The sequence below is a fragment of the Ovis aries genome, chromosome 8 (genome assembly GCF_016772045.2).
Source record: "Ovis aries strain OAR_USU_Benz2616 breed Rambouillet chromosome 8, ARS-UI_Ramb_v3.0, whole genome shotgun sequence".
NCBI lineage: Eukaryota > Metazoa > Chordata > Mammalia > Artiodactyla > Bovidae > Ovis > Ovis aries.
This window is the reverse complement of record NC_056061.1, coordinates 46,519,538-46,539,355: the sequence shown is the minus strand read 5'-3', so window position 1 is coordinate 46,539,355 and position 19,818 is coordinate 46,519,538. Positions and strand designations below refer to the sequence as shown.

At 37.6% G+C, this 19,818-nt stretch overlaps 1 long non-coding RNA gene across 1 annotated transcript in view; it reads right to left on the bottom strand.

Annotated features, from left to right (window-relative positions):
* Nucleotides 1-360: 360 nt before the first annotated feature.
* The window catches only part of LOC132660239 (uncharacterized), a 41,953-nt gene continuing 22,495 nt past the window's right edge, over nt 361-19,818 (bottom strand). The window contains exon 2 of the long non-coding RNA XR_009601622.1: nt 361-2,008. This is a non-coding gene — a long non-coding RNA (uncharacterized LOC132660239). The remainder of the gene's footprint in view (nt 2,009-19,818) is intronic.

The window sequence follows — 19,818 nt, the reverse complement described above, 5'->3', positions numbered from 1 at the left end:
CTTTGAATTAAATGAAGCATTGCAGTGAATTGTATAGCGAGTGAAAGAGGTGGCAGTGGTGTGGGCTGTGTAATGTCTGGAAATTGCTTGTAAGGCATATGTAACATTTAGTGTTGTAGACAACTTATGACACCATTTAAAGTTTAAAACCACTTTAAATGGGAAGAGTAACTTGTAAAAATAAATAAAGTAATTAGATTTATTCTAATTAAAAGAGAGAAGGTAAAGAGAGAAGAGAGGGTTAAGAGGGATTTGGAGAATGAGTTGGGGGTTTTAACCTTAAAGATATAGTACCCTATCCCATTTGTTGATTTAAAAGTCATATTTAAAATATATAAAATATTAAAAAGTCTGGAGATGTTGTAATGGTTATTAAGGTAACTTTTAATAAGGTACATTCTAGTTTTATGTGATCACCAGTTAGGGAAATAACCCTTGCTGAACCATTAGGACACGGACTAATAAAACACAAAGCTTCTTATTGGAGGTAGCAATATTGTAAGGCTTGATGAGAATGAAAAGTCTAAATTAAGCAATAACAATTGGGAAGCAGGACATTTCCTGGGGATTAATGACAGGCTGGGTGGAGTTGATGGACCATGGCTATTCTGTGGGCCATTAACCTCAGTTGATTGTTAATTCCCAAGAAATACCTGATGGTGAGGTCATTACTATACTTATCACCTTAAAGAGGGAGAAGTGGTAGAATCCAGATGGTGAAGTTAAAAGAATAGCAAATACTTCATATAAAGCACGGTGCCTTTATAGACCAAAGGACTGTAAGATTCCTTGAGTCATTTCTCAGTTCATGAAGGAAGAAAAAGTGTCATTCTTTTGTGAGGATTCCATGAAAGAGGGAGACAAGAATGCATGTTACTAGGTTGGGCAAAAATAATCGTGGTTTCGGACCCTGAATTTTAAATCATTATAACTAGGCTCAAGCACATCTTTGTTAATCAAAATAGGAACCATTACAATCAATACATTTTTTTTTGAATGAGAAATAAGTTTTATTCCTTTAGCATTAAAACACATGCTTTAGGATTTGATGAACTCTTGGAAAACATTTTCTGCCTTCTGCTGGTTGTGGAAACGTTTTCCCTGCAAAAAGTTGTCAAGAAGCTTGAAGAAGTTGTAATTGGTTGGTTAGAGCTCAGGTAAATATGGCAGATGAGGCAAAACGTCATACCCCAAATCGTTCAGCTTTTGAAGCATTGTTGTTCAGTGTGTAATCAGGTGTTGTTGTGGAGGAGAACCGGGCTCTTTCTGTTCACCAATGCCAGTTATAGGTGTTGCAGTTTTCAGTGCATCCCATTGATTTGCTGAGCACGCTTCTCAGATGAAATGGTTTTGTCCGGATTCAGAAAGATGTAGTGGATCAGACCAGCAGCAGACCACCAGACAGTGACCATGACCCTTTGTTTGGGTGCCAGTTTGGCTTTGGGAGTTGCTTTGGAACTTCTCTGTGCAAACACTGAGCTGGTGGTTGCTGGTTGTCGTATAAAATCCACTGTTCATTGCACATCACAATCCAATCAAGAACTTTTTTGTTGTTATGTAGAATAACAGAAGACAACTACTTCAAAAAGATAGTTATTCGTTGATTTGCAGTCAGCTCATAAGACACCCACTTACCAAGTTTTTTCACCTTTCCAGGTTGCTTCAAATGCCAAATGGCTGCAAAATGTCCGACGTTGAGTTCTTAAGCTGCAAAATGTCTGACGTTGAGTTCTTGGGCAACTTCTTGTGTAGCTGTAAGAGGATTTGCTTCGATGATCCTCTGTTGGTTGTTGTTAACTTCGGATGGCCAGAAAATGCACTCCTCTTCTTCAAGGCTCTCATCTCCTTTGCAAAACTTCTTGAACCACCCCTGTACTCTTTGTTCATTAGTGGTTTCTGGACCAAGTAGATTGTTGAAATTATGAGTTGACTTTGTTGCTTTTTGTCCCATTTTGAACAGAAAAATAATTGCTCAAAATTGCTTTTTGTCTAACATCATTTTCATAGTCTAAAATAGGTATAAAATAAAGAGCAAATAATAATTCATTAGCAAAAAATATAAAGCAAGAAATGTGCATTAAAATGATGTATAATATAGCCATGTTTATTTAAGAATGTATTCCAATATCAAATTCCAAATTTCAACAATGCAAAACTGAAATTACTTCTGCACAATCTTAATACACATGGTAAAGGATGTGTGTTTTTTACAAAATAGCCTGTTGTAAAATGACTGGTGGAACATTGAGAAACTTTCTAGTAACACAAGATTTCCCATGATGGCAGAGTTAGGTAGTGTTTAGGGTTTGATATTCCTCTTGCCTACTTTGAATGGATTTTATTTGACTCTAGTATGATGAGGGTAATAAATGGAACTAGGTGAGAACTGAAAGACCTGAATTCACAGAAAGTGTGGTGTTGGGTACTTACAGTCTTTAGATTTCAGTTTCTTTATCTGTAAAAATGAAGGGATTGTTCTAGATATCTTTAAAAACCAGTCCAGCTCTGAAAATTCTCTGACTTGTATTTAAGAAGCCCAAGATCTTCCTGGAATAAAGCCTACAGAAATTTGAAATAATGAGATAAACCACTGGGAAAGGAAATCATGAACTTCTCTTAGGGGAACAAGCAGTTTATGTGGGTGGAAGTGAAGCTTCCTAATTCAAATTATTAATAGTATTTATTTATCTTTTGAGATTGACTCATTCCAGTTGCAAGCTTTTAACACAGCTAAAAATTATTTAGATGGAAGATCCCTACTGTTTTAATTGAAAGCTGATTTTGGGAAAAAAAAAAAAAATTCCTACAGATAGCTGGTTTCCTGTTCTCTCTCCTGTTGTGCAATCCAGTAGTGCCAGAGGGCAGCTTTACTGGTGTAATTTTTCAAAGCCAAGACTTCTTTACATAATAGAATTTTAATTGGGAGATTAAATCCAGACATAGGGTGTGAAATAAGCGGACATAGGGTGCCATGTTGACTCACTGCCTTGACCTTAAAATTCTTCTCATGTCCATTTTCTCATACTCTAGAACTTTCTGACACATTCATTAATCCAATCATCTGTCCTTCTGACAATTATTAAGTACTTTCTATGTGCCAGGCACTGTGCTATGTATTGAGAAATTAAGGGTAACTTAGACATAGCTCCTGACCTCTAAGGAATCACAAAGTCATAAAGACTGACATGGCTAAAAGAAAGACAGTATGTGGCTGTTATAAGAGAATTAAATGCACAAGAGACAGTGGTCTGTTCTTTCCAGAGAAGTCATGGAGCCTAGGCAAGGCATCATAGAAAATCTTGATTTGAGTCCTAAACGAAGAATGGGGGCGTAGTGACTCTGGTAGGGATGGTTTTCCCCCACAAAACAAAAGGGGAGTACACGCAGAAGCAGCAAGTAATTCAATATGACTGGGACAGAGGGGAAGGTGTTGAGATGAGACTAAAGGAGGTAATAAGCTTCGTGTCATGAAAGATTTTTGCATACAATGATAATGGGTTTGGACTTTATCCTTTGAAGTGTGGGTAGGGTGGTTAAATATATGTAACATATAGTGTCCGACTTTGCAATCCCATGGATTATACAGTCCATGGAATTCTCCAGGCCAGAATACTGGAGTGGGTAGCCTTTCTCTTCTCCAGGGGATCTTCCCAACCCAGGGATTGAACCTAGGTCCCCTGCATTGCAGGCAGATTCTTTACCAGCTGAGCCACCAGGGAAGCCCAAGAACACTGGAGTGGGTAGCCTATCCCTTCTCCAGTGGATCTTCCCAACACAGGAATCCAACTGGGGTCTCCTGCATTGCAGTTACAGTAGGAAACACTAGAAGAAGAAGAGGTTAGTCTAACCTGGGCAGCAGTGCATATAGAAGAAAGAAGGGAATATATATGAAAATATTTAAGAAATGGAAAATAAAGATGAAATCATTGCTTGAGTATATAAGGGTGAGGGAGATGGAGGCATCTATGACCACCCTGGTTTGGGTCAATAGTTAGTGTCATTACAAAACACAGAGAATAAAGGAGAAGGAATTGAAGGTTGAAATGATGCTACAGGTGGGATGTTTGTGTTCCCCCAAATTCGTATGTTGAACTGTAATCCCTGATTGATGCTATTTGGAGATGGGGCCTTTGGAAGTGATGCAGTCATGAAGGTAGAGTGCTTGTGAATGGGATTAGTGCCTTTACAAAAGACCCAGAGAGCTTCCTCTCCCCAGTTGCTACATGAAGACACAGAGTGGATGACTGTCTTAGGAAATAGGATGTAGGCTCTCACCAGACACCATATCTGCCAGTCTTGATTTTAGCATTCCTAGGCTCCGTGACTGTGAGAAGTAAATGTTCATTGTTTAAGCCACCCTATCTCTGTTTTGACAATTAGGTGGCTACTGGTCCATTAGCAAGAAAATTGATATGGAATAACAGCAGGACAAGCAAATTGCTCAGTCCACACTGTTGATTAAAAACAAAAAATTTAAACTCAATGTTTCTGACTTCAGATGCAGTGCTTTTTCTACCTTACTGATTTTCCCCTAATTTATCCTTGTCACCTGTATCTTACAGAGATTATTCTGTGTGCCACAGACTAGTCCTCCTGACCCATGATGCCACTGAGTCATAAAAAAAGAAACAAACAAACAAAAAAAACCTCCTACCTCTTCTGCTTTGGGTATTCTTGGCTGTGTTTGCTGTACCAAATAGTGAAGCTTCTCTTTGCCTGTACCTACACCTGCTGGGTTAGGCCTCCCTGCACCCCTCAGTGTCTCCATGAGTCAAGTCTACATTTACCTTTACTTTGGAGACCATGATCTTCATCCAATAAGATCGATTGTGTCCATCTGTCTCACTTTATGAGTTCATTCAACAGTACTTCTGTGCATTTAATATATGACAATGTTCTCAGTGCTGCATAACACAACAGTGAATAAAATAAGCATGATACCTGGCCCCAAGGAGCATATAATCTCATTTCCTATTTGGGAATAACTTTCTGATCCTGTTCTTTGTTGCTGAAAACACAGAATTTCTAGTCCAAATAAACTCCTTATAGTGAAGAAACTAGCTAGAAATTGGAAAAACTGGGCAGTGAATATTTTTATTAGAAACAGTCACATGTTTTCGGTTGTAAATGTAAAAGAACAGTATTATAGCTGGAGTATGCTAAGAATATATATTATCTAATAGGATATTGTCCCAAGTTGAAAATTCACTTTATCCAGTTTCCTTGAATATATGGATATGGCCACTGCTTAGTGCATTTTTATAGTCATCATTAGAGCAGAGTTCCCTAAGCAAAATTTTCCTCCATAGTAATGCACATATTTTGGTGTTTCTAGGTATTATGTCCTTTATACTGCCTTTAAAGTTGACTAGCAACTTTGCAAAGTAAGTTTGGTGAGTGGTTAAAATACCAGGATCTAAAGGATCTTGTTTTATTTCTGATTACCTTTGGAAAAATCTCCAGCATAATCTATGTCTGTTTCCTCATCAATAAAATGATGGTGTCGAACTTTATAACCCTTAAAATCTCTCTGGCCCTTAGATGCTGTGATTCAATTGCAGGTAAATGTCCACAGCAAAGAACAGGAATCAATAAACGTATTTATTCTCCTACTGATTATATACTGTTAACCTTCACTGAAGATAATTGTTCTTGCATGCTCCACAACCCAGGTCTACCAGATCCTAAGTAAATATTTTTTCTGTTGAATGGATGGATGTGTCAGAACCAAGGAAACCATTTTGAATACACTTTAAGAAGCAACCACAATCCATTCCCTCTTGACCTTTAGCTATAGTCACTGGCTAACCTCCAATTCTGGGTCAAACTAACCATTTGTTTTCTCTGCATAAAGAAAACCATCTCTCTTTATTTGCTGTCTCTCTATATAGTAATTTGTGTGTGTTTTTTCTTAAACTTGGTTGAGCCTTCAGTATTACCTGCCAACATTTTACTTATCTCTGGATGATTCTATAGTAACTACTCTAAATTTCTAACTGTCCTCTAAAGCACGTAGCATAACCTAGCTAGTTACCTTGATCTTCCTTTTCACTTAGAAGATAGGAACTCTAATTATATGAACACCCCTCTTTACTAATTCTTCTTTAACTATTTAGCTCAAGATTTTTATCCATCTCTATTTTCTGGTTTCTCCTTTTTATCCTCAGTGGAAAACAAGGGTTATCTCTTTTCTGAAGTGTCCTGATTGATTTTTACTCTTAATTCCACATGCTGGTGTGCTCAGTTGCTCAGTTATGTCCAACTCGTTGCAACTCCATGGACTGTAGCCTACCAGGATCCTCTGCCCTTGGAATCTTCCAGTCAAGAATACTGAAATGGGTTGCCAGTTCCTACTCCAGAGGATCTTCCAGAACCAGGGATGGAACCTGTATCTCTTGCGTCCCCTGCATTGGAAGGTGGATTCTTTACCACTGTGCCACTTGGGGAACCCTTCAATTCCATCAGTCAGTCAGTCAGTTCAGTCACTCAGCCGTGTCCGACTCTTTGCGACCCCATGAATCACAGCACGCCTGGCCTCCCTGTCTATCACCAATTCCCAGAGTTTACCCAAACTCATATGCATCGAGTCGGTGATGCCATCCAACCATCTCGTCCTCTGTTGTTCCCTTCTCCTCCTGCCCCCAATCCCTCCCAGCATCAGAGTCTTTTCTAATGAGTCAACTCTTTGCATGACATGGCCAAAGTATTGGAGTTTCAGCTTTAGCATCACTCCTTCCAATGAATACCAAGGACTGATCTTTAGAATGGACTGGTTGTATCTCCTTTCAGTCCAAGGGACTCTCAAGAGTCTTCTCCAACACCACAGTTCAAAAGCATCAATTCTTTGGCGCTCAGCTTTCTTCAGAGTCCAACTCTCACATCCATACATGACTACTGGAAAAACCATAGCCTTGACTAGACGGACTTTTGTTGGCAAAGTAATGTCTCTACTTTTGAATATGCTATCTAGGTTGGTCATAACCTTCCTTCCAAGGAGTAAGTGTCTTTTAATTTCATGGCTGCAATCACCATCTACATTTAATTCCATACCAACCTGTAATTAAAATTTTGTTTCATCTGTTCCTTCCTTCCTTAAGTCTTCCAGTTCTCCTTTCCGCAGGCTGCTTTGCTTGCCTTCAGCTGTCAAACACACTTGAGGATTCACATCCCAGAACACCCTCTTTTATAGTCCTTGACTCCTGTTCCCTAATCCCTTTCCTTTCATTTCTCATCAGAGTGTTCTGACCATGTCTCTTCTATAACCTCCATTTATGTCTTAAGACTGACTTTAACATGAGTTCACATTATTCTTTCCAAGTTGTGTTCCTAAAAATCACCATTGCCTGAGAAATGTCAAATGGTTTGACTTTCTCCACTATATTTTTGAATGACATATCTAAGCTCTTCAATATTTTGAAAAACAGTTCCTTCTAGAGTTTCTCTCCCTTTTTATCTTTTCTTTTTTTTCTATAAACTGACTTTTCCTTGCCTAACTCTGGGATTCATTTTTACATCTACATTTTACCTTAAATTTTGGACTTACAAAACCCTTCTCTCTTTTATTAACAGCTTTATTGAGGTATAATTGACAAACTACATATGCTTAAAATTTACATTTTAATGAGTTTGAATGTTTATAAACTTATGACACTATCGCTGGATTACATAAGAAAGATATTCATCAGCATTAAACATTTCCTCACCTTGATTCTTTCCTTGTCTGATCTTCCCAAGCCATCACTGATGTGCCTTCTCTCACTATCAGATACTCTGTATTTTCTGGAATTTTATATAAACTCATGCATATAGCATATCTGCATTTTTTGGTCTTTTATTTAGCTTGCTTATTTTAAGATTATATTGTTATCTGTATTAACAGGCTATTACCTTTTATTGCTGAGTAGTATTCCATTTTATGGATCTATCTCAATCTTTTAATATATTTATCTGTTAATAAACATTTGAGTTAGTTTCTATTTTGGGCAATTACAAATAACACAGCTATAAATAGCCATGTATGTCTTTATAGGGATATTTCCTTTTATTCCTTTTGGTAAATACCTAGAAGTGAAATGGCAATGTTGTGTAATAAGTGTATGTATAAGTGTTTTAAAAACTAACAAATCATTTCCAGATAAATTGTTTTGAATTTTTAGATTATGGGAGTTGGTGATGGACAGGGAGGCCTGGCGTGCTGCGATTCATGGGGTCTCAAAGAGTCAGATACATCTGAGCGACTGAACTGAACTGATAATGTAAAGTATGGATCAAAGTTCATCTTTTGCATATGGAATCTGAACATTCTAGCATGGTTTGTTGAATCCTTACTCACCCAATTGTCTTTGCCTCCTTAATGAAAATTAGCTGATGATGTAAATGTGGATATATTTCTCCATTCAGTTCCATTGACCTATCTGTCTATCTTAATGCCAGCCCTCCACTCTTGATTACTATTGCTTTTTATGTCCTAAACTCAGCTGGTGCCATCTTCTAAGTAAGTTCTTTTCTCAAATGGTTTCTGGGTCCTTTGCATTCCTATATGAACTTTAGATAATCTTCTCAGCCATGAATATGGTATATCCCTTAATATTCCTCATCTCAGCAACGGTCTACAGTTTTCAGCTTACAGATGTTGTATATTCTTCGTCAGGTTTATTTCAGTGCTTCAGATTAGTTTTGCTATTGTAAATGGCATTGTTTTTTGATACCATGTTCAGGAGGCTCATGAGCTTCCCAGGTGGTGCTAGTGGTAAAGATCCCACCTGCCAGTGTAGGAGAAGTGGGTTCAGTCCCTGGGTTGGGAAGATCCCCTGGAGGAGAGCATGCAACATTCTTTCTGGGAAAATCCCATGGACAGAGAAGCCTGGCAGACTATAGTCTATGGGGTCACAAAGAGTCAGACACAATTGAGCAACTGAGCACACAGGCGCACCACATCTTGTTAGACTATCTAGAAAGACAGTTGACTTTTGCATGTTGATCTTGTACTATGTAACCTGCTAAGCTCATTTTTAGTTCTGTAGCTTTTTTGTAGATTCCATAGGATTTTCTAGACAAATGTCATGTCATCTCTGAATAAAGTTAGTTTTATTCTTCCTTTCCAATATGAAAGATTTTTATTTCTTTTTCTGATCTATTCTCTAGGTATGATCTCTAGTATAATGTCAACTAGAAATGGTGAAAAAGAAAATTATTGCATTATTCCTTACATTAGAGGGAAAACATTCTTTCATAATTAACTGTGCTATTGGTTTGTAGTTTGTTTTTTAATTTCTCCTTATCAGACTGGAGAAGTTAATTTTTATAGAGAATTTGGTGAGAAATTTTATTTCTGTTTAAGTTCAGGAATAGATGCTAGATATCAAATTTTCTCAAAAACTTTTCCTGATCTATAGAGATGACCATATTGCTTTTTCTTTTTAGTTTGTCTACAAAGTGAATGACATTTATCAAATTTTAAATATGAAAACAACCTTGCAGCCTTGCATTAAAGAGATAAGCCCCATTTGGTCATGCACTGTAAGGCCACCCAAGATGAATGGGTCATGGCAGACAGTTCTGATGAAACGTGGTTCACTGGAGAAGGGCATGGCAAACTACTTCAGTATTCTTGCCTTGAGAACCCCATGAACAGTATGAAAAGGCAAAAAGATAGGACACTGAAAGATGAGCTACCCAGGTTGGTAGGTACCCAATATGCTACTGGGGATCAGTGGAGAAATAACTCCAGAGAGAATGAACAGACAGATCCAAGGCAAAAACAATACCTAGTTGTAGATGTGACTGGTGATGGAAATAAAATCCGATGCTGTAAAGAGCAATACTGCATATGAACCTGGAATGTTGGGTCCATAAATCAAGGTAAATTGGAAGTGGTCAAACAGGAGATGGCAAGAGTGAACATTGACATTTTAGGAATCAGTGAGCTAAAATGGACTGGAATGGGATAATTTAATTTAGATGACCATTATATCTACTACTGTGGGCAAGAATCCCTTAGAAAAAATGGAGTAGCCGTCACAGTCAACAAAAGAATCTGAAATGCAGCACTTGGATACAGTCTCAAAAAAGACAGAATGATCTCTGTTCCTTTCCAAGGCAAACCATTCAATATCACAGTTATCCAAGTCTATGCCCTGACCAGTAATGCTGAAGAAGCTGAAGTGGAATGGTTCTATGAAGACATACAAGACCTTCTAGAAATAACACCACCAAAAGATGTCCTTTTCATTATAGGGGACTGGAATGCAAAAGTAGGAAGTCAGGAAACACCTGGAGTAACCGGCAGATTTAACCTTGGAGTACAGAATGAAGCAGGCCAGAGACTAACAGAGTTTTGCCAAAAGAAACCCACTGGTCATAGCAAACACCCTCTTCTAACAACACAAGAGAAGGCTCTACACATGGACATCACCAGATGGTCAATATCAAAATTAGATTGATTATATTCTTTGCAGCCAAAGATGGAGAAGCTCTATACAGTCAGCAAAAACAAGACCAGGAGCTGACTGTGGCACAGATCATGAACTCCTTATTGCCAAATTCAGACTTAAGTTGAAGAAAGTAGGGAAAACCACTAGACCATTCAGGTATGAACTAAATCAAATATCTTATGATTACACAGTGGAAGTGACAAATAGATTCAGGGGATTGGATCTGATACACAGAGTGCCTGAAGAACTATGGATGGAGGTTGGTGACATTGTACAGGAGGCAGTGATCAAGACCATCCCCAAGGAAAAGAAATGCAAAAAAGCAAAATGATTGTCTGAGGAGGTCTTACAAATAGCTGTGAGTAGGAGAGAGGCTAAAGGCAAAGGAGAAAAGGAAAGATATACCCATTTGAATGCAGAGTTTCAAAGAATAGCAAGGAGAGATAAGAATTCAGTTCTCAGTGATCAATGCAAAGAAATAATGGAAAATAATCAAATGAGAAAGACTAGAGATCTCTTCAAGAAACTTAGAGATACCAAGGGAACTTTTCATGGAAAGATGGGCACAAGAAACGACAGAAATGGTATGGACCTAACAGAAGCAGAAGATATTAAGAAAAGGTGACAAGAATACACAGAAAAACTATACAAAAAAGATCTTCATGACCCAGATAGTCACAATTGTGTGATCACCAATGTAGAGCCAGACATCCTGGAATGTGAAGTCAAGTGGGCCTTAGGAAGCATCACTATGAACAAAGCTTGTGTAGGTGATGGAATTCCAGTTGAGCTATTTCAAATCCTAAAACATGATGCTGTGAAAGTGCTGCACTCAATATGCCAGCAAATTTGGAGAGCTCAGCAGTAGGTACAGGACTGGAAAAGGTCAGTTTTCATTCCATTCCCAAAGAAAGGCAATGCCAAAGAATGCTCAAAGTACTGCACAACTGCATTCATCTCATATGCTAGAAAAGTGATACTCAAAATTCTCCAAGCCAGACTTCAACAGTATGTGAACCGTGAACTTTCAGATGTTCAATCTGGTTTTAGAAAAAGGCAGAGGAACCAAAGATCAAATTGCCGACATCCACTGGATCATTGAAAAAGCAAGAGAGTTTTAGAAAACATCTATTTCTGCTTTAATTATATGCCAAAGCCTTTGACTGTGTGGACCACTATGAACTGTGGAAAATTGTGCAAGAGATGGGAATACCAGACCACCTGACCTGCCTCTTGAGAAATCTGTATGCAGGTCAGGAAGCAACAGTTAGAAGTGGACATGGAAGAGCAGACTGGTTCCAAATAGGGAAAGGAGTACATCAAGGCTATATATTGTCACCCTGCTTATTTAACTTATACGTAGAATACATCTTGTAAAGTGCCAGGTTGGATGAAGCACAAGTTAGAATCAAGATTGCTGGGAGAAATACCATAACCTCACATATGCAGATGACACCACCCTAATGGCAGAAAGTGAAGAGGACCTAAAGAGCCTCTTGATAAAGGTGGAAGAGGAGAGAGAAAGGCTGGCTTAAAACTCAACATTCAGTAAATGAAGATCATGGCATCCAATCTCATCACTTCATGGCAAATAGATGGGGAAACAATGGAAACAGTGACAGACTATTCTCCTGGGTTCCCAAATCCCTGCAGATGGTGACTACAGCCACGGAATTTAAAGTGTTTGTTCCTTGGAAGATAAACTACGAGAAAGGTAGGCCGCATATTAAAAAGCAGAGACATTACTTTTCCAATAGGCATGTATGGGTGTAAGAGTTGGACCATAAAGAAGGCTTAATGCCGAAGAATTTGTGTTTTTGAGCTGTGGTGTTGGAGAAGACTCTTGAGAGTCCCTTGGACTGCAAGGAGATCAAACCAGTCAATCCTAAAGGAAATCAATCCTGAATATTCTAGAAGGCATGTTACTGAAGCTGAAGTTCCAACATTTTGGCCACCTGATGTGAAGAGTCGACTCATTAGAATAGACTCTGATGCTGGGAAAGACTGAAGGCAGGGGGAGAAGGGGACGACAGAGGATGAGATGGTTGGATGGCATCACCGAGATGGATGTGAGATTGAGTAAGCTCTGGGAGATGGTGAAGGACAGAGAAACCTGGCCTGCTTCAGTCCGTGGTGTTGCAAAGAGTCGGACACAACTGAGCTACTGAACAGCTATAAAACTCTCAGAGAACAAATTTTTCAATAACTCGATTCTATTTAAATTATTAAGATTTTTTGTGTGGCCCAGTATGTTTCATGTTCACGTTAAACAATGTGTTTTCTGTTGTTTTTGGGGGTAGTTTGATCTGTAACTTTTAATTATATCAGATTGGTTGATGTTGTTGTTCTAGTATTCTATACCTTTACGGATTTTCTATTTGTTTCTGCTGTTTTTTGAGACCGAGGTGTAGAAACTGCCGACTGTAATTGTAAATCTGTCTATTTTTACTTTCAGTTTCATATTATGCTTTATGTGTTAGATATTTCAAAACTCTGTGTAAGTGATAAGGTTTGTTACATTTTCTTGATGATTTTTTAAAAATCATTACAATCAATTTCTACTTGTTCCTGCCATCATCTTTGTTTCATGTCACCTAATATCATGATGCACTTCCCTGGTGGCCCAGGAGCAAAGAATCTGCTTGCAATGCAAGAGACACAAGAGACCTGGGTTCAATCCCTCGGTCAGGAAAATCCCCTGGAGGAGGAAATGGCAATTCACTCCAGTATTCTGGCCTGGGAATCCCCACAGACAGAGGATCCTGGTGGGCTATAGTCCATGGGGTTGAAAAAGAGTCAGACACAACTTAGCAATTAAACAACAGCAACAAACGACAGCATCAAGATAGCTGCTAGCGCTTTCCCATGATTAGTGTTAGCCTGGGACACTCTCTCCCCATCTTTTTATTTTTACCTATTTGCATCTGTATATTTGGGTTTCTCAGGTGGCTTAGTGGTAAAGAATTTGCCTGCCAATGCAGGAGACACAGGAGACTTGGGTTCAGTCCCTGGGTTGAGAAGATTCTCTGGAGAAGGAGATGGTAACCCATTCCAGCATTCTTGCCTTGGAAATCCCATGGACAGAGCAGCCTGGCGGGCTATAGTCCATAGGGTCGTAAAGAGTCAGACACAAATGAGCATGCATGCACATCTTATGCTTGTTAGCATATAGTTGCTTCACTCTTTTATCTAATTTTTTAATATTTGCCTCTTAATTGGAGTGTTTAAATTATTTACATTTAGTGTTATTATTTTTATGGTTTAGTTTAAGTACTCCATCTTGCTATGTGTTTTCTATTTGGCTCATGTATTCCCATTCACCTTTCCCTCGTTTTTTAGATCGAGGGTTTTTTTTTTTTTTTAATGATTCCACTGAGATTCCTTTGTTTATTGACTATAACTCTTTATTTTGACATGTAAACATCCTTTAGTTCTTACCGTATACATCTTGTGCTATTAACATGGTATATTTTACTTTATATATATATTATATATACCACAACATACTGTTACTATTTTTACTTTAAGCAATTATCTTTTGTGGATATTTAATGAGAATAAAAGCCTTTATATTTGCCCATGCATTTATCATTTCCATTGCTTTTTATTTCTTTGTGAAGATTCATGTTTCTGTATGATATCACTTTCTTTCTGCTTGAGGGATATCCTTTGATATTTATTGTAGTTCAGATTTGCTCATAGTGAATTCTTTCAGTGTTTGCATTCTGAAAAGGTCCTACATGGTAAAAGATCAGTAATTGCTAAAGATTTAAAGTAGGTGGGAAGGGATGAATGGGCAGACCATAGAGGATTTTTAGGGCGAGAAAATACTCTGTGTGATACCATAATGATAGATACATGCTATTATTCATTTGTTTAAATCTCTAGCATGTACAACAGCAAAAGTGAATGGTAATGTAAACCATGCATTTTGCGAGATTATGATGTATCAGTGCAGGTTCATCAATCGTAACTAATGTGCCACTCTAGTGAGGGCTGTTGATAACAGGGTATGCTATGTATATGTGGGGTCAGGAAGTATACGGAAAAACCACTGAACTCTTCTCTCAGTTTTACTGGGAAGGTAAAACCACTCTAAAAAATAAAGTCTTAATTTTTTTTAAAAAGCCCTTAAATTATCTTTAACCCACTCCAGTATTCTTGCTTTCCCAGGTGGCGTTAGTGGTAAAGAATCTCCCTGCCAATGCAGGAGACACAAGAGATGTGGGTTCAGTCCCTGGGTCAGGATGATCCCCTGGAGTAGGAAATGACAGCATGCTCCAATATTCTTGCTGGGAAAATGCAATGGTCAGAGGAGCTTGGCAAGCTACTGTCCATGGGACCGTAAAGAGTTGGACATGACTGAGCCACTGAACACATAACTTATCTTTACTTTTGAAAAATATCTTTGTATGAAACAAAATTCTAATAATTTTATTAAAGAAATTTGATTAATTGCTACTTGCTTTCATTATTTCCACAAATCTGCTTTCATCCATATATCTATTCTTCTGCACATAATTCTTTACTTATATCTGCTTCTAACATTTCCTTCTTATCACTGGTTTTAAGTAATTGGCTTTTATATGTCAGGCTATAATTGTATTTATATATATATATTTTGTACCTAGATTATTAAGCTTCTTTGATATGTGTGTTTATATTTTTCATCAAGTTTTCAAAAGTTTAAGCCACTGTTTTTTCAAATATTTTTTCTGTCCTTTCCATTTTAGGAACTTTTATCTCTGTGTGCTTCCTTTTGGATAGTTCATACTACTGTATTTTCAATTTTACTTTCTTTTCTTCTGAAATGTCATTCCATCCTATGTATTTTACAAAGCAGAAATTTTAACTTTTACTTCTAGAAGTTCAAATTGGGTCTTTTTTATACCTTCTATTTAAATGTTCATTCTTTCCATCAGTTTTCTGGATAAATAGCATACAGTTATAATTACTTTTTAATGCCATCTATATCATATTTCAGTTCAGTTCAGTTCAGTGGCTCAGTTGTGTCCGACTCTTTGTGACCCCATGAATCGCAGCACACCAGCCCTCCCTGTCCATCACCAACTCCCGGAGTTTACCCAAACTCATATTGGTCAGGCTTAATTGGTTAACTTTTTTTTTCTCTTTGTATTATGTATTCCTTCATTTTTGTATACTTGAAACTTTTTTTGTGGGTGTCAGACATTGTGATTCTGGGTATTTCTGAAAGAATATTTTTGAACTTTGTACTCAAATGCTGTTAAGTACTTGGTAATAGTTTAAATCTTTTTTTTTTTTTCTTTCTAAGCTTTGTTATGTGAGACTACAGCAGTGTTTGTTTGCCCCCCACGCTTCAGGCAATACTCTTCTTAGTTCTCTGAAGCCAAAGATGATACAATTTTCCATTTTGGTTATTGAGCACAGGCATGCTTCCTGGTCTTATGTGTTTCCTTGGTACTATTATCTTTAATCCTTCTGGGTATTTCCTTTCCTGGCCTCAGGTAGTTTCCTCACAAGAATGTGTCACTGGCAAAGCCCATTAACAATTCCCAGAGAATAAAAATAGAATCTGGGTAAAAAAAAAGTCTAATCTTTGTTTTTTTTTCTCTGTGCTTAGTCTAGTTTCACTTGCTTATAGGGTGCCATGTGCAGAGGCTTCTTACCTGGCATTTCAAACCAGAGCTCCTAGTGCAAAATAGCTGCATAGAGTGTGTGCAGAAGTGCTGTGCACAATATTGCAATTCAGTATGGTGATCATGAGCCTTGTACAGAGATGCCACATCCAGGGATGTGATCTGAAGTGTGAGCAGCATAGCTGCACCCAACCTGCAAGAATTCTGCCCCCTCCTTGCTGAGAATTCCATAATGCAGCCCCCAAGATGGCTTTGCATGAAGAGAGTGTGCTCTAGAGCATGGGCTTGCACCTCTCCATTCTTTGATCAAAGAATAAAGCTGTGTTTTGGTTCTGAACTGACCTTGGTTTCCTTTTATTGGTGCAAGTGACATGGTAAGGAAGGATTCTTATAGGTACCAACACAAGAGGGTAACAAATGCAAGTGGGTCTCTACCTGCTTTAAGCAGGGATCAGCTGCAATCTTTGGAGTTCTCTTTGTGTGCAACTTTCTTCTCTTCAGTATCCCACCCTGCAAACACCAGTCAGGTTGGGTTTTCTAAACTCCTTACTCTGTCTTCTTGACTCAGAATATTCAATAGACTTTGCCTGAATTTCCTCTCCCTGCTTCACAAACTGGGAACTTTCTCTGAGGAGTAAGCTAGAGCAATGATAAGGCTCCCCTTATTTGTTTCATGGCTATTTTTTTTTTTTTATAATCACTCGTCTTTATTTCTAACATGTTGATGACTATGCCTTTACATATTTTGTCTGTTATTTTAGTTTTTTTTTTCAAATAAGATGGTAAATTTGATCCCTGTTTCTATATTTCATCCAGAAGTCTTGCTTTTCTTAATATTTTTTTATGCCAACAACTTTGTTTTTGACATGTTGGGTGGTTCTCATGTAATAATAGTTATCAATATTTATTTAAGTCTGCCTTCTCAATCATTCTAAAAGGCACAAACTTTTATGTTTGTCTTTATATTCTCTGTACTAACACAATGCCTAATGCAGAGCAGAGATTTTATAAATACTTGCAGAATGAATGAAACTAAAATAGAGTAAGCACATGTTTCTCTGACAATCTATTACATGTTTTACATATGAGTATATAATACATATTTTTATTATATATATGCAATTGTATATGTATGAATATGTGTGTGTAAGTGTATATTCTTTCCATTGCACTTACAGTTCTGGAATTCTCTTTTTTTACACAGCTGAGAGATGCTTAGTAAAAGCTTTTTTGCAGCAAAGAAAGGTTGATTAGGTTTCACTTCAGCAAAATGAACAACAAGATTGATGCTTAAAATGTAAAGGTGTTACCTGCCCAGCCTTTACTCACTCTGAATATTAATAAGCATATAAGTATGATTGTTGAATATTAACTAAGAAATGCTACTTCCAAGATGCAGAAAGGAAGAATCGAAAACAAAGGTTAGATATCTCACATATGTCTCTTCATAATTTCATTATAAAAATAAATATTTTGGAATTACTTTGCAAAATAAATGTATAGAAATACAATTCTGCGTCTGTTACCACTCTGGTTGGAAAGAAGTCTTTAGAAGAGTTATGTTTGCTCTTAGGCCAGCTTCATTCAAAGCGCCAAGGAAGTAAGGCCTGAGAGAGTGCAGATCCTTCTGTAGTGAGCATGAAATGTGGTAACCTTAGCCCTGACCTTTAATCTGCTAAAGCGATGAGACAGAGGCATTTCTCTGGGACATTTGAGAAGATACAAACCATTAAAGTTAACAGTGGATGAACTCATTCCATTACTTTTAATAATATTATATCTGTGTTTGTCTGCTCAATGTAATGATAACTTAGTGAAGGAGAATTAATTCCACATATTATCTACATAAAGGATAATGAGGGAAATCAGTTTCCTCTAAGGAAGTTTCATTAAATTTGGGTATAAGCCAATCTACTTTAGATTGGTCCCCAGCTTTTGGATGACTTTCAAGCCTTGAGGCTCGGAGAGAATGTACAAGGCCATTTTTGAATCTCAGGGAAGCAGACACAGACGGTTTCAGAAGACCCTTGTCACTGAAATTCCCTCCCCTTCTGGAAGGCAAACTGCTAGTTTGCAGACCATCAGGTGCAAAATATAATTTTTTTCCCATATATCAACATGGTGTCTGCTGAGATAGTTTTAATTCATATGATTTGTGCCGGAATTATCTGATCTGTGGGTCTGATGGTTCCTTGAGGCATTTCAAGTAATGAAAACAACAAGCAAGCCAATAAATAGTGAGTTAATAAATATTCAGTGTCAATAAGGAGAAATATTTTGCATTTTTTTAGCACAAGAAGGTTAAAGCTGTGTCTTCCAACTTAGTTATCAGTTTTGAAAGTCTTTCAAACCCAATTGAACTCAACCTGAGTATTCACTTCATATACATAGCTAATGATTCTTATAGTGGAATATAAAATTTGCAATTTTCATGCAGGTAGACAATATAATTAATTTTTTTTTTTTTTTTTTTTTTTTTTTGTAGATTTATCCATTTTTTTCTTTTTTTTTTTTTTTTTATTTTTTTTTTATTTTTATTTTTTATTTTTTAAATTTTAAAATCTTTAATTCTTACATGCATTCCCAAACATGAACCCCCCTCCCACCTCCCTCCCCATAACATCTTTCTGGGTCATCCCCATGCACCAGCCCCAAGCATGCTGCATCCTGCGTCAGACATAGACTGGCGATTCAATTCACATGATAGTATACATGTTAGAATGTCATTCTCCCAAATCATCCCACCCTCTCCCTCTCCCTCTGAGTCCAAAAGTCCGTTATACACATCTGTGTCTCTTTCCCTGTCTTGCATACAGGGTCGTCATTGCCATCTTCCTAAATTCCATATATATGTGTTAGTATACTGTATTGGTGTTTTTCTTTCTGGCTTACTTCACTCTGTATGATCGGCTCCAGTTTCATCCATCTCAACAGAACTGATTCAAATGAATTCTTTTTAACGGCTGAGTAATACTCCATTGTGTATATGTACCACAGCTTTCTTATCCATTCATCTGCTGATGGACATCTAGGTTGTTTCCATGTCCTGGCTATTATAAACAGTGCTGCGATGAACATTGGGGTACATGTGTCTCTTTCAATTCTGGTTTCCTCGGTGTGTATGCCCAGAAGTGGGATTGCTGGGTCATAAGGGAGTTCTATTTGCAATTTTTAAGGAATCTCCACACTGTTCTCCATAGTGGCTGTACTAGTTTGCATTCCCACCAACAGTGTAGGAGGGTTCCCTTTTCTCCACACCCTCTCCAACATTTATTGCTTGCAGATTTTTGGATCGCAGCCATTCTGACTGGTGTGAAGTGGTACCTCATTGTGGTTTTGATTTGCATTTCTCTAATAATGAGTGATGTTGAGCATCTTTTCATGTGTTTGTTAGCCATCCGTATGTCTTCTTTGGAGAAATGTCGATTTAGTTCTTTGGCCCATTTTTTGATTGGGTCGTTTATTTTTCTGGAGTTGAGCTGCAGAAGTTGCTTGTATATTTTTGAGATTAGTTGTTTGTCAGTTGCTTCATTTGCTATTATTTTCTCCCATTCAGAAGGCTGTCTTTTCACCTTGCTTATATTTTCCTTTGTTGTGCAGAAGCTTTTAATTTTAATTAGATCCCATTTGTTTATTTTTGCTTTTATTTCCAGCATTCTGGGAGGTGGATCATAGAGGATCCTGCTGTGATTTATGTCTGAGAGTGTTTTGCCTATGTTCTCCTCTAGGAGTTTTATAGTTTCTGATCTTACATTTAGATCTTTAAT